This window comes from Podarcis liolepis (genome assembly GCF_965112155.1).
Source record: "Podarcis liolepis genome assembly, chromosome: 1".
Lineage (NCBI taxonomy): Eukaryota > Metazoa > Chordata > Lepidosauria > Squamata > Lacertidae > Podarcis > Podarcis liolepis.
In genome coordinates this window covers 129,298,436-129,310,786 of record NC_139554.1, presented here as the reverse complement: position 1 = coordinate 129,310,786, position 12,351 = coordinate 129,298,436, and positions in this window count along the sequence as shown.

Here is a 12,351-nt window from a genome sequence, read left to right as displayed (position 1 = left end):
TTTCATTTCCTATGACAAAAAGCCTTCTGTTTCCACCGCCAAACCTTTCAGGGGAGAATTTGGAACAGTTTGGCACCATTTTTGAGAGAATTGGAGAATTTCATATTTTTGCTGAAATTGTGACCCCGGGGCTTAGAAAATTTTTTCCCCACAGGTTTTGTCTTCGAGGGCTGATTTCATTTCCTATGACAAAAAGACTTCTGTTTCCACCGCCAAACCTTTCATGGGAGAATTTGCAACAGTTTGGCACCATTTTTGAGAGAATTGGAGAATTTCAGATTTTTGCTGAAATTGTGACCCCGGGGCTTAGAATTTTTTTTTTTCACAGGTAAAGTTGTCGAGGGCTGATTTCATTTCCTATGACAAAAAGCCTTCTGTTTCCACCGCCAAACCTTTCAGGGGAGAATTTGCAACAGTTTGGCACCATTTTTGAGAGAATTGGAGAATTTCAGATTTTTGCTGAAATTGTGACCCCGGGGCTTAGAATTTTTTTTTTCCACAGGTAAGGTTGTCGAGGGCTGATTTCATTTCCTATCACAAAAAACCTTCTGTTTCCACCGCCAAACCTTTCAGGGGAGAATTTGCAACAGTTTGGCACCATTTTTGAGAGAATTGGAGAATTTCAGATTTTTGCTGAAATTGTTACTCCGCGGCTTAAAATTGTTTTTTTCACAGGTAAAGTTGTCGAGGGCTGATTTCATTTCCTATGACAAAAAGCCTTCTGTTTCCACCGCCAAACCTTTCAGGGGAGAATTTGGAACAGTTTGGCACCATTTTTGAGAGAATTGGAGAATTTCAGATTTTTGCTGAAATTGTGACCCCGGGGCTTAGAAAATTTTTTTCCCACAGGTTTTGTCTTCGAGGGCTGATTTCATTTCCTATGACAAAAAGCCTTCTGTTTCCACCGCCAAACCTTTCATGGGAGAATTTGCAACAGTTTGGCATCATTTTTGAGAGAATTGGAGAATTTCAGATTTTTGCTGAAATTGTGACCCCGGGGCTTAGAATTTTTTTTCCCCACAGGTAAAGTTGTCGAGGGCTGATTTCATTTCCTATGACAAAAAGCCTTCTGTTTCCACCGCCAAACCTTTCAGGGGAGAATTTGCAACAGTTTGGCACCATTTTTGAGAGAATTGGAGAATTTCAGATTTTTGCTGAAATTGTGACCCCGGGGCTTAGAATTTTTTTTTTTCACAGGTAAAGTTGTCGAGGGCTGATTTCATTTCCTATGACAAAAAGCCTTCTGTTTCCACCGCCAAACCTTTCAGGGGAAAATTTGGAACAGTTTGGCACCATTTTTGAGAGAATTGGAGAATTTCAGATTTTTGCTGAAATTGTGACCCCGGGGCTTAGAATTTTTTTTTTCCACAGGTAAAGTTGTCGAGGGCTGATTTCATTTCCTATCACAAAAAACCTTCTGTTTCCACCGCCAAACATTTCAGGGGAGAATTTGCAACAGTTTGGCACCATTTTTGAGAGAATTGGAGAATTTCAGATTTTTGCTGAAATTGTTACTCCGCGGCTTAGAATTTTTTTTTCCACAGGTAAAGTTGTCGAGGGCTGATTTCATTTCCTATGACAAAAAGCCTTCTGTTTCCACCGCCAAACCTTTCAGGGGAGAATTTGGAACAGTTTGGCACCATTTTTGAGAGAATTGGAGAATTTCAGATTTTTGCTGAAATTGTGACCCCCGGCTTAGAATTTTTTTTTTTCACAGGTAAAGTTGTCAAGGGCTGATTTCATTTCCTATGACAAAAAGCCTTCTGTTTCCACCGCCAAACCTTTCAGGGGAGAATTTGGAACAGTTTGGCACCATTTTTGAGAGAATTGGAGAATTTCATATTTTTGCTGAAATTGTGACCCCGGGGCTTAGAAAATTTTTTCCCCACAGGTTTTGTCTTCGAGGGCTGATTTCATTTCCTATGACAAAAAGACTTCTGTTTCCACCGCCAAACCTTTCATGGGAGAATTTGCAACAGTTTGGCACCATTTTTGAGAGAATTGGAGAATTTCAGATTTTTGCTGAAATTGTGACCCCGGGGCTTAGAATTTTTTTTTTTCACAGGTAAAGTTGTCGAGGGCTGATTTCATTTCCTATGACAAAAAGCCTTCTGTTTCCACCGCCAAACCTTTCAGGGGAGAATTTGGAACAGTTTGGCACCATTTTTGAGAGAATTGGAGAATTTCAGATTTTTGCTGAAATTGTGACCCCGGGGCTTAGAAAATTTTTTTCCCACAGGTTTTGTCTTCGAGGGCTGATTTCATTTCCTATGACAAAAAGCCTTCTGTTTCCACCGCCAAACCTTTCATGGGAGAATTTGCAACAGTTTGGCACCATTTTTGAGAGAATTGGAGAATTTCAGATTTTTGCTGAAATTGTGACCCCGGGGCTTAGAATTTTTTTTTTCACAGGTAAAGTTGTCGAGGGCTGATTTCATTTCCTATGACAAAAAGCCTTCTGTTTCCACCGCCAAAACTTTCAGGGGAGAATTTGCAACAGTTTGGCACCATTTTTGAGAGAATTGGAGAATTTCAGATTTTTGCTGAAATTGTTACTCCGCGGCTTAGAATTTTTTTTTCCACAGGTAAAGTTGTCGAGGGCTGATTTCATTTCCTATGACAAAAAGCCTTCTGTTTCCACCGCCAAACCTTTCAGGGGAGAATTTGGAACAGTTTGGCACCATTTTTGAGAGAATTGGAGAATTTCAGATTTTTGCTGAAATTGTGACCCCCGGCTTAGAATTTTTTTTTTTCACAGGTAAAGTTGTCAAGGGCTGATTTCATTTCCTATGACAAAAAGCCTTCTGTTTCCACCGCCAAACCTTTCAGGGGAGAATTTGGAACAGTTTGGCACCATTTTTGAGAGAATTGGAGAATTTCATATTTTTGCTGAAATTGTGACCCCGGGGCTTAGAAAATTTTTTCCCCACAGGTTTTGTCTTCGAGGGCTGATTTCATTTCCTATGACAAAAAGACTTCTGTTTCCACCGCCAAACCTTTCATGGGAGAATTTGCAACAGTTTGGCACCATTTTTGAGAGAATTGGAGAATTTCAGATTTTTGCTGAAATTGTGACCCCGGGGCTTAGAATTTTTTTTTTTTTACAGGTAAAGTTGTCGAGGGCTGATTTCATTTCCTATGACAAAAAGCCTTCTGTTTCCACCGCCAAACCTTTCAGGGGAGAATTTGGAACAGTTTGGCACCATTTTTGAGAGAATTGGAGAATTTCAGATTTTTGCTGAAATTGTGACCCCGGGGCTTAGAAAATTTTTTTCCCACAGGTTTTGTCTTCGAGGGCTGATTTCATTTCCTATGACAAAAAGCCTTCTGTTTCTACCGCCAAACCTTTCAGGGGAGAATTTGCAACAGTTTGGCACCATTTTTGAGAGAATTGGAGAATTTCAGATTTTTGCTGAAATTGTGACCCCGGGGCTTAGAATTTTTTTTTTTCACAGGTAAAGTTGTCGAGGGCTGATTTCATTTCCTATGACAAAAAGCCTTCTGGTTCCACCGCCAAACCTTTCAGGGGAGAATTTGGAACAGTTTGGCACCATTTTTGAGAGAATTGGAGAATTTCAGATTTTTGCTGAAATTGTGACCCCGGGGCTTAGAAATTTTTTTCCCCACAGGTTTTGTCTTCGAGGGCTGATTTCATTTCCTATGACAAAAAGCCTTCTGTTTCCACCGCCAAACCTTTCATGGGAGAATTGGCAACAGTTTGGCACCATTTTTGAGAGAATTGGAGTATTTCAGATTTTTGCTGAAATTGTGACCCCGGGGCTTAGAATTTTTCTTTTTCACAGGTAAAGTTGTCGAGGGCTGATTTCATTTCCTATGACAAAAAGCCTTCTGTTTCCACCGCCAAACCTTTCAGGGGTGAATTTGCAACAGTTTGGCACCATTTTTGAGAGAATTGGAGAATTTCATATTTTTGCTGAAATTGTGACCCCGGGGCTTAGAATTTTTTTTTCCCACAGGTAAAGTTGTCGAGGGCTGATTTCATTTCGTATCACAAAAAACCTTCTGTTTCCACCGCCAAACCTTTCAGGGGAGAATTTGCAACAGTTTGGCACCATTTTTGAGAGAATTGGAGAATTTCAGATTTTTGCTGAAATTGTTACTCCGCGGCTTAGAATTTTTTTTTTCACAGGTAAAGTTGTCGAGGGCTGATTTCATTTCCTATGACAAAAAGCCTTCTGTTTCCACCGCCAAACCTTTCAGGGGAGAATTTGGAACAGTTTGGCACCATTTTTGAGAGAATTGGAGAATTTCAGATTTTTGCTGAAATTGTGACCCCGGGGCTTAGAAAAATTTTTTCCCACAGGTTTTGTCTTCGAGGGCTGATTTCATTTCCTATGACAAAAAGCCTTCTGTTTCCACCGCCAAACCTTTCATGGGAGAATTTGCAACAGTTTCGCATCATTTTTGAGAGAATTGGAGAATTTCATATTTTTGCTGAAATTGTGACCCCGGGGCTTAGAATTTTTTTTTTTCACAGGTAAAGTTGTCGAGGGCTGATTTCATTTCCTATGACAAAAAGCCTTCTGTTTCCACCGCCAAACCTTTCAGGGGAGAATTTGCAACAGTTTGGCACCATTTTTGAGAGAATTGGAGAATTTCAGATTTTTGCTGAAATTGTGACCCCGGGGCTTAGAATTTTTTTTTTCCACAGGTAAGGTTGTCGAGGGCTGATTTCATTTCCTATCACAAAAAACCTTCTGTTTCCACCGCCAAACCTTTCAGGGGAGAATTTGCAACAGTTTGGCACCATTTTTGAGAGAATTGGAGAATTTCAGATTTTTGCTGAAATTGTTACTCCGCGGCTTAAAATTGTTTTTTTCACAGGTAAAGTTGTCGAGGGCTGATTTCATTTCCTATGACAAAAAGCCTTCTGTTTCCACCGCCAAACCTTTCAGGGGAGAATTTGGAACAGTTTGGCACCATTTTTGAGAGAATTGGAGAATTTCAGATTTTTGCTGAAATTGTGACCCCGGGGCTTAGAAAATTTTTTTCCCACAGGTTTTGTCTTCGAGGGCTGATTTCATTTCCTATGACAAAAAGCCTTCTGTTTCCACCGCCAAACCTTTCATGGGAGAATTTGCAACAGTTTGGCATCATTTTTGAGAGAATTGGAGAATTTCAGATTTTTGCTGAAATTGTGACCCCGGGGCTTAGAATTTTTTTTCCCCACAGGTAAAGTTGTCGAGGGCTGATTTCATTTCCTATGACAAAAAGCCTTCTGTTTCCACCGCCAAACCTTTCAGGGGAGAATTTGCAACAGTTTGGCACCATTTTTGAGAGAATTGGAGAATTTCAGATTTTTGCTGAAATTGTGACCCCGGGGCTTAGAATTTTTTTTTTTCACAGGTAAAGTTGTCGAGGGCTGATTTCATTTCCTATGACAAAAAGCCTTCTGTTTCCACCGCCAAACCTTTCAGGGGAAAATTTGGAACAGTTTGGCACCATTTTTGAGAGAATTGGAGAATTTCAGATTTTTGCTGAAATTGTGACCCCGGGGCTTAGAATTTTTTTTTTCCACAGGTAAAGTTGTCGAGGGCTGATTTCATTTCCTATCACAAAAAACCTTCTGTTTCCACCGCCAAACATTTCAGGGGAGAATTTGCAACAGTTTGGCACCATTTTTGAGAGAATTGGAGAATTTCAGATTTTTGCTGAAATTGTTACTCCGCGGCTTAGAATTTTTTTTTCCACAGGTAAAGTTGTCGAGGGCTGATTTCATTTCCTATGACAAAAAGCCTTCTGTTTCCACCGCCAAACCTTTCAGGGGAGAATTTGGAACAGTTTGGCACCATTTTTGAGAGAATTGGAGAATTTCAGATTTTTGCTGAAATTGTGACCCCCGGCTTAGAATTTTTTTTTTTCACAGGTAAAGTTGTCAAGGGCTGATTTCATTTCCTATGACAAAAAGCCTTCTGTTTCCACCGCCAAACCTTTCAGGGGAGAATTTGGAACAGTTTGGCACCATTTTTGAGAGAATTGGAGAATTTCATATTTTTGCTGAAATTGTGACCCCGGGGCTTAGAAAATTTTTTCCCCACAGGTTTTGTCTTCGAGGGCTGATTTCATTTCCTATGACAAAAAGACTTCTGTTTCCACCGCCAAACCTTTCATGGGAGAATTTGCAACAGTTTGGCACCATTTTTGAGAGAATTGGAGAATTTCAGATTTTTGCTGAAATTGTGACCCCGGGGCTTAGAATTTTTTTTTTTCACAGGTAAAGTTGTCGAGGGCTGATTTCATTTCCTATGACAAAAAGCCTTCTGTTTCCACCGCCAAACCTTTCAGGGGAGAATTTGGAACAGTTTGGCACCATTTTTGAGAGAATTGGAGAATTTCAGATTTTTGCTGAAATTGTGACCCCGGGGCTTAGAAAATTTTTTTCCCACAGGTTTTGTCTTCGAGGGCTGATTTCATTTCCTATGACAAAAAGCCTTCTGTTTCCACCGCCAAACCTTTCATGGGAGAATTTGCAACAGTTTGGCACCATTTTTGAGAGAATTGGAGAATTTCAGATTTTTGCTGAAATTGTGACCCCGGGGCTTAGAATTTTTTTTTTCACAGGTAAAGTTGTCGAGGGCTGATTTCATTTCCTATGACAAAAAGCCTTCTGTTTCCACCGCCAAAACTTTCAGGGGAGAATTTGCAACAGTTTGGCACCATTTTTGAGAGAATTGGAGAATTTCAGATTTTTGCTGAAATTGTTACTCCGCGGCTTAGAATTTTTTTTTCCACAGGTAAAGTTGTCGAGGGCTGATTTCATTTCCTATGACAAAAAGCCTTCTGTTTCCACCGCCAAACCTTTCAGGGGAGAATTTGGAACAGTTTGGCACCATTTTTGAGAGAATTGGAGAATTTCAGATTTTTGCTGAAATTGTGACCCCCGGCTTAGAATTTTTTTTTTTCACAGGTAAAGTTGTCAAGGGCTGATTTCATTTCCTATGACAAAAAGCCTTCTGTTTCCACCGCCAAACCTTTCAGGGGAGAATTTGGAACAGTTTGGCACCATTTTTGAGAGAATTGGAGAATTTCATATTTTTGCTGAAATTGTGACCCCGGGGCTTAGAAAATTTTTTCCCCACAGGTTTTGTCTTCGAGGGCTGATTTCATTTCCTATGACAAAAAGACTTCTGTTTCCACCGCCAAACCTTTCATGGGAGAATTTGCAACAGTTTGGCACCATTTTTGAGAGAATTGGAGAATTTCAGATTTTTGCTGAAATTGTGACCCCGGGGCTTAGAATTTTTTTTTTTTTACAGGTAAAGTTGTCGAGGGCTGATTTCATTTCCTATGACAAAAAGCCTTCTGTTTCCACCGCCAAACCTTTCAGGGGAGAATTTGGAACAGTTTGGCACCATTTTTGAGAGAATTGGAGAATTTCAGATTTTTGCTGAAATTGTGACCCCGGGGCTTAGAAAATTTTTTTCCCACAGGTTTTGTCTTCGAGGGCTGATTTCATTTCCTATGACAAAAAGCCTTCTGTTTCTACCGCCAAACCTTTCAGGGGAGAATTTGCAACAGTTTGGCACCATTTTTGAGAGAATTGGAGAATTTCAGATTTTTGCTGAAATTGTGACCCCGGGGCTTAGAATTTTTTTTTTTCACAGGTAAAGTTGTCGAGGGCTGATTTCATTTCCTATGACAAAAAGCCTTCTGGTTCCACCGCCAAACCTTTCAGGGGAGAATTTGGAACAGTTTGGCACCATTTTTGAGAGAATTGGAGAATTTCAGATTTTTGCTGAAATTGTGACCCCGGGGCTTAGAAATTTTTTTCCCCACAGGTTTTGTCTTCGAGGGCTGATTTCATTTCCTATGACAAAAAGCCTTCTGTTTCCACCGCCAAACCTTTCATGGGAGAATTGGCAACAGTTTGGCACCATTTTTGAGAGAATTGGAGTATTTCAGATTTTTGCTGAAATTGTGACCCCGGGGCTTAGAATTTTTCTTTTTCACAGGTAAAGTTGTCGAGGGCTGATTTCATTTCCTATGACAAAAAGCCTTCTGTTTCCACCGCCAAACCTTTCAGGGGTGAATTTGCAACAGTTTGGCACCATTTTTGAGAGAATTGGAGAATTTCATATTTTTGCTGAAATTGTGACCCCGGGGCTTAGAATTTTTTTTTCCCACAGGTAAAGTTGTCGAGGGCTGATTTCATTTCGTATCACAAAAAACCTTCTGTTTCCACCGCCAAACCTTTCAGGGGAGAATTTGCAACAGTTTGGCACCATTTTTGAGAGAATTGGAGAATTTCAGATTTTTGCTGAAATTGTTACTCCGCGGCTTAGAATTTTTTTTTTCACAGGTAAAGTTGTCGAGGGCTGATTTCATTTCCTATGACAAAAAGCCTTCTGTTTCCACCGCCAAACCTTTCAGGGGAGAATTTGGAACAGTTTGGCACCATTTTTGAGAGAATTGGAGAATTTCAGATTTTTGCTGAAATTGTGACCCCGGGGCTTAGAAAAATTTTTTCCCACAGGTTTTGTCTTCGAGGGCTGATTTCATTTCCTATGACAAAAAGCCTTCTGTTTCCACCGCCAAACATTTCATGGGAGAATTTGCAACAGTTTCGCATCATTTTTGAGAGAATTGGAGAATTTCAGATTTTTGCTGAAATTGTGACCCCGGGGCTTAGAATTTTTTTTCCCCACAGGTGAAGTTGTCGAGGGCTGATTTCATTTCCTATGACAAAAAGCCTTCTGGTTCCACCGCCAAACCTTTCAGGGGAGAATTTGGAACAGTTTGGCACCATTTTTGAGAGAATTGGAGAATTTCAGATTTTTGCTGAAATTGTGACCCCGGGGCTTAGAAATTTTTTTCCCCACAGGTTTTGTCTTCGAGGGCTGATTTCATTTCCTATGACAAAAAGCCTTCTGTTTCCACCGCCAAACCTTTCATGGGAGAATTGGCAATAGTTTGGCACCATTTTTGAGAGAATGGGAGTATTTCAGATTTTTGCTGAAATTGTGACCCCGGGGCTTAGAATTTTTTTTTTTTCACAGGTAAAGTTGTCGAGGGCTGATTTCATTTCCTATGACAAAAAGCCTTCTGTTTCCACCGCCAAACCTTTCAGGGGAGAATTTGCAACAGTTTGGCACCATTTTTGAGAGAATTGGAGAATTTCAGATTTTTGCTGAAATTGTGACCCCGGGACTTAGAATTTTTTTTTTCCACAGATAAAGTTGTCGAGGGCTGATTTCATTTCCTATCACAAAAAACGTTCTGTTTCCACCGCCAAACCTTTCAGGGGAGAATTTGCAACAGTTTGGCACCATTTTTGAGAGAATTGGAGAATTTCAGATTTTTGCTGAAATTGTTACTCCGCGGCTTAGAATTTTTTTTTTCACAGGTAAAGTTGTCGAGGGCTGATTTCATTTCCTATGACAAAAAGCCTTCTGTTTCCACCGCCAAACCTTTCAGGGGAGAATTTGGAACAGTTTGGCACCATTTTTGAGAGAATTGGAGAATTTCAGATTTTTGCTGAAATTGTGACCCCGGGGCTTAGAAAATTTTTTCCCCACAGGTTTTGTCTTCGAGGGCTGATTTCATTTCCTATGACAAAAAGCCTTCTGTTTCCACCGCCAAACCTTTCAGGGGAGAATTTGCAACAGTTTGGCACCATTTTTGAGAGAATTGGAGAATTTCAGATTTTTGCTGAAATTGTGACCCCGGGGCTTAGAATTTTTTTTTTTCACAGGTAAAGTTGTCGAGGGCTGATTTCATTTCCTATGACAAAAAGCCTTCTGTTTCCACCGCCAAACCTTTCAGGGGAGAATTTGCAACAGTTTGGCACCATTTTTGAGAGAATTGGAGAATTTCAGATTTTTGCTGAAATTGTGACCCCGGGGCTTAGAAATTTTTTTTTTCACAGGTAAAGTTGTCGAGGGCTGATTTCATTTCCTATGACAAAAAGCCTTCTGTTTCCACCGCCAAACCTTTCAGGGGAAAATTTGGAACAGTTTGGCACCATTTTTGAGAGAATTGGAGAATTTCAGATTTTTGCTGAAATTGTGACCCCGGGGCTTAGAATTTTTTTTTTCCACAGGTAAAGTTGTCGAGGGCTGATTTCATTTCCTATCACAAAAAACCTTCTGTTTCCACCGCCAAACCTTTCATGGGAGAATTTGCAACAGTTTGGCACCATTTTTGAGAGAATTGGAGAATTTCAGATTTTTGCTGAAATTGTTACTCCGCGGCTTAGAATTTTTTTTTCCACAGGTAAAGTTGTCGAGGGCTGATTTCATTTCCTATGACAAAAAGCCTTCTGTTTCCACCGCCAAACCTTTCAGGGGAGAATTTGGAACAGTTTGGCACCATTTTTGAGAGAATTGGAGAATTTCAGATTTTTGCTGAAATTGTGACCCCCGGCTTAGAATTTTTTTTTTTCACAGGTAAAGTTGTCAAGGGCTGATTTCATTTCCTATGACAAAAAGCCTTCTGTTTCCACCGCCAAACCTTTCAGGGGAGAATTTGGAACAGTTTGGCACCATTTTTGAGAGAATTGGAGAATTTCATATTTTTGCTGAAATTGTGACCCCGGGGCTTAGAAAATTTTTTCCCCACAGGTTTTGTCTTCGAGGGCTGATTTCATTTCCTATGACAAAAAGACTTCTGTTTCCACCGCCAAACCTTTCATGGGAGAATTTGCAACAGTTTGGCACCATTTTTGAGAGAATTGGAGAATTTCAGATTTTTGCTGAAATTGTGACCCCGGGGCTTAGAATTTTTTTTTTTTTACAGGTAAAGTTGTCGAGGGCTGATTTCATTTCCTATGACAAAAAGCCTTCTGTTTCCACCGCCAAACCTTTCAGGGGAGAATTTGGAACAGTTTGGCACCATTTTTGAGAGAATTGGAGAATTTCAGATTTTTGCTGAAATTGTGACCCCGGGGCTTAGAAAATTTTTTTCCCACAGGTTTTGTCTTCGAGGGCTGATTTCATTTCCTATGACAAAAAGCCTTCTGTTTCTACCGCCAAACCTTTCAGGGGAGAATTTGCAACAGTTTGGCACCATTTTTGAGAGAATTGGAGAATTTCAGATTTTTGCTGAAATTGTGACCCCGGGGCTTAGAATTTTTTTTTTTCACAGGTAAAGTTGTCGAGGGCTGATTTCATTTCCTATGACAAAAAGCCTTCTGGTTCCACCGCCAAACCTTTCAGGGGAGAATTTGGAACAGTTTGGCACCATTTTTGAGAGAATTGGAGAATTTCAGATTTTTGCTGAAATTGTGACCCCGGGGCTTAGAAATTTTTTTCCCCACAGGTTTTGTCTTCGAGGGCTGATTTCATTTCCTATGACAAAAAGCCTTCTGTTTCCACCGCCAAACCTTTCATGGGAGAATTGGCAACAGTTTGGCACCATTTTTGAGAGAATTGGAGTATTTCAGATTTTTGCTGAAATTGTGACCCCGGGGCTTAGAATTTTTCTTTTTCACAGGTAAAGTTGTCGAGGGCTGATTTCATTTCCTATGACAAAAAGCCTTCTGTTTCCACCGCCAAACCTTTCAGGGGTGAATTTGCAACAGTTTGGCACCATTTTTGAGAGAATTGGAGAATTTCATATTTTTGCTGAAATTGTGACCCCGGGGCTTAGAATTTTTTTTTTCCACAGGTAAAGTTGTCGAGGGCTGATTTCATTTCCTATCACAAAAAACCTTCTGTTTCCACCGCCAAACCTTTCAGGGGAGAATTTGCAACAGTTTGGCACCATTTTTGAGAGAATTGGAGAATTTCAGATTTTTGCTGAAATTGTTACTCCGCGGCTTAGAATTTTTTTTTTCACAGGTAAAGTTGTCGAGGGCTGATTTCATTTCCTATGACAAAAAGCCTTCTGTTTCCACCGCCAAACCTTTCAGGGGAGAATTTGGAACAGTTTGGCACCATTTTTGAGAGAATTGGAGAATTTCAGATTTTTGCTGAAATTGTGACCCCGGGGCTTAGAAAAATTTTTTCCCACAGGTTTTGTCTTCGAGGGCTGATTTCATTTCCTATGACAAAAAGCCTTCTGTTTCCACCGCCAAACCTTTCATGGGAGAATTTGCAACAGTTTGGCATCATTTTTGAGAGAATTGGAGAATTTCAGATTTTTGCTGAAATTGTGACCCCGGGGCTTAGAATTTTTTTTCCCCACAGGTAAAGTTGTCGAGGGCTGATTTCATTTCCTATGACAAAAAGCCTTCTGGTTCCACCGCCAAACCTTTCAGGGGAGAATTTGGAACAGTTTGGCACCATTTTTGAGAGAATTGGAGAATTTCAGATTTTTGCTGAAATTGTGACCCCGGGGCTTAGAAATTTTTTTCCCCACAGGTTTTGTCTTCGAGGGCTGATTTCATTTCCT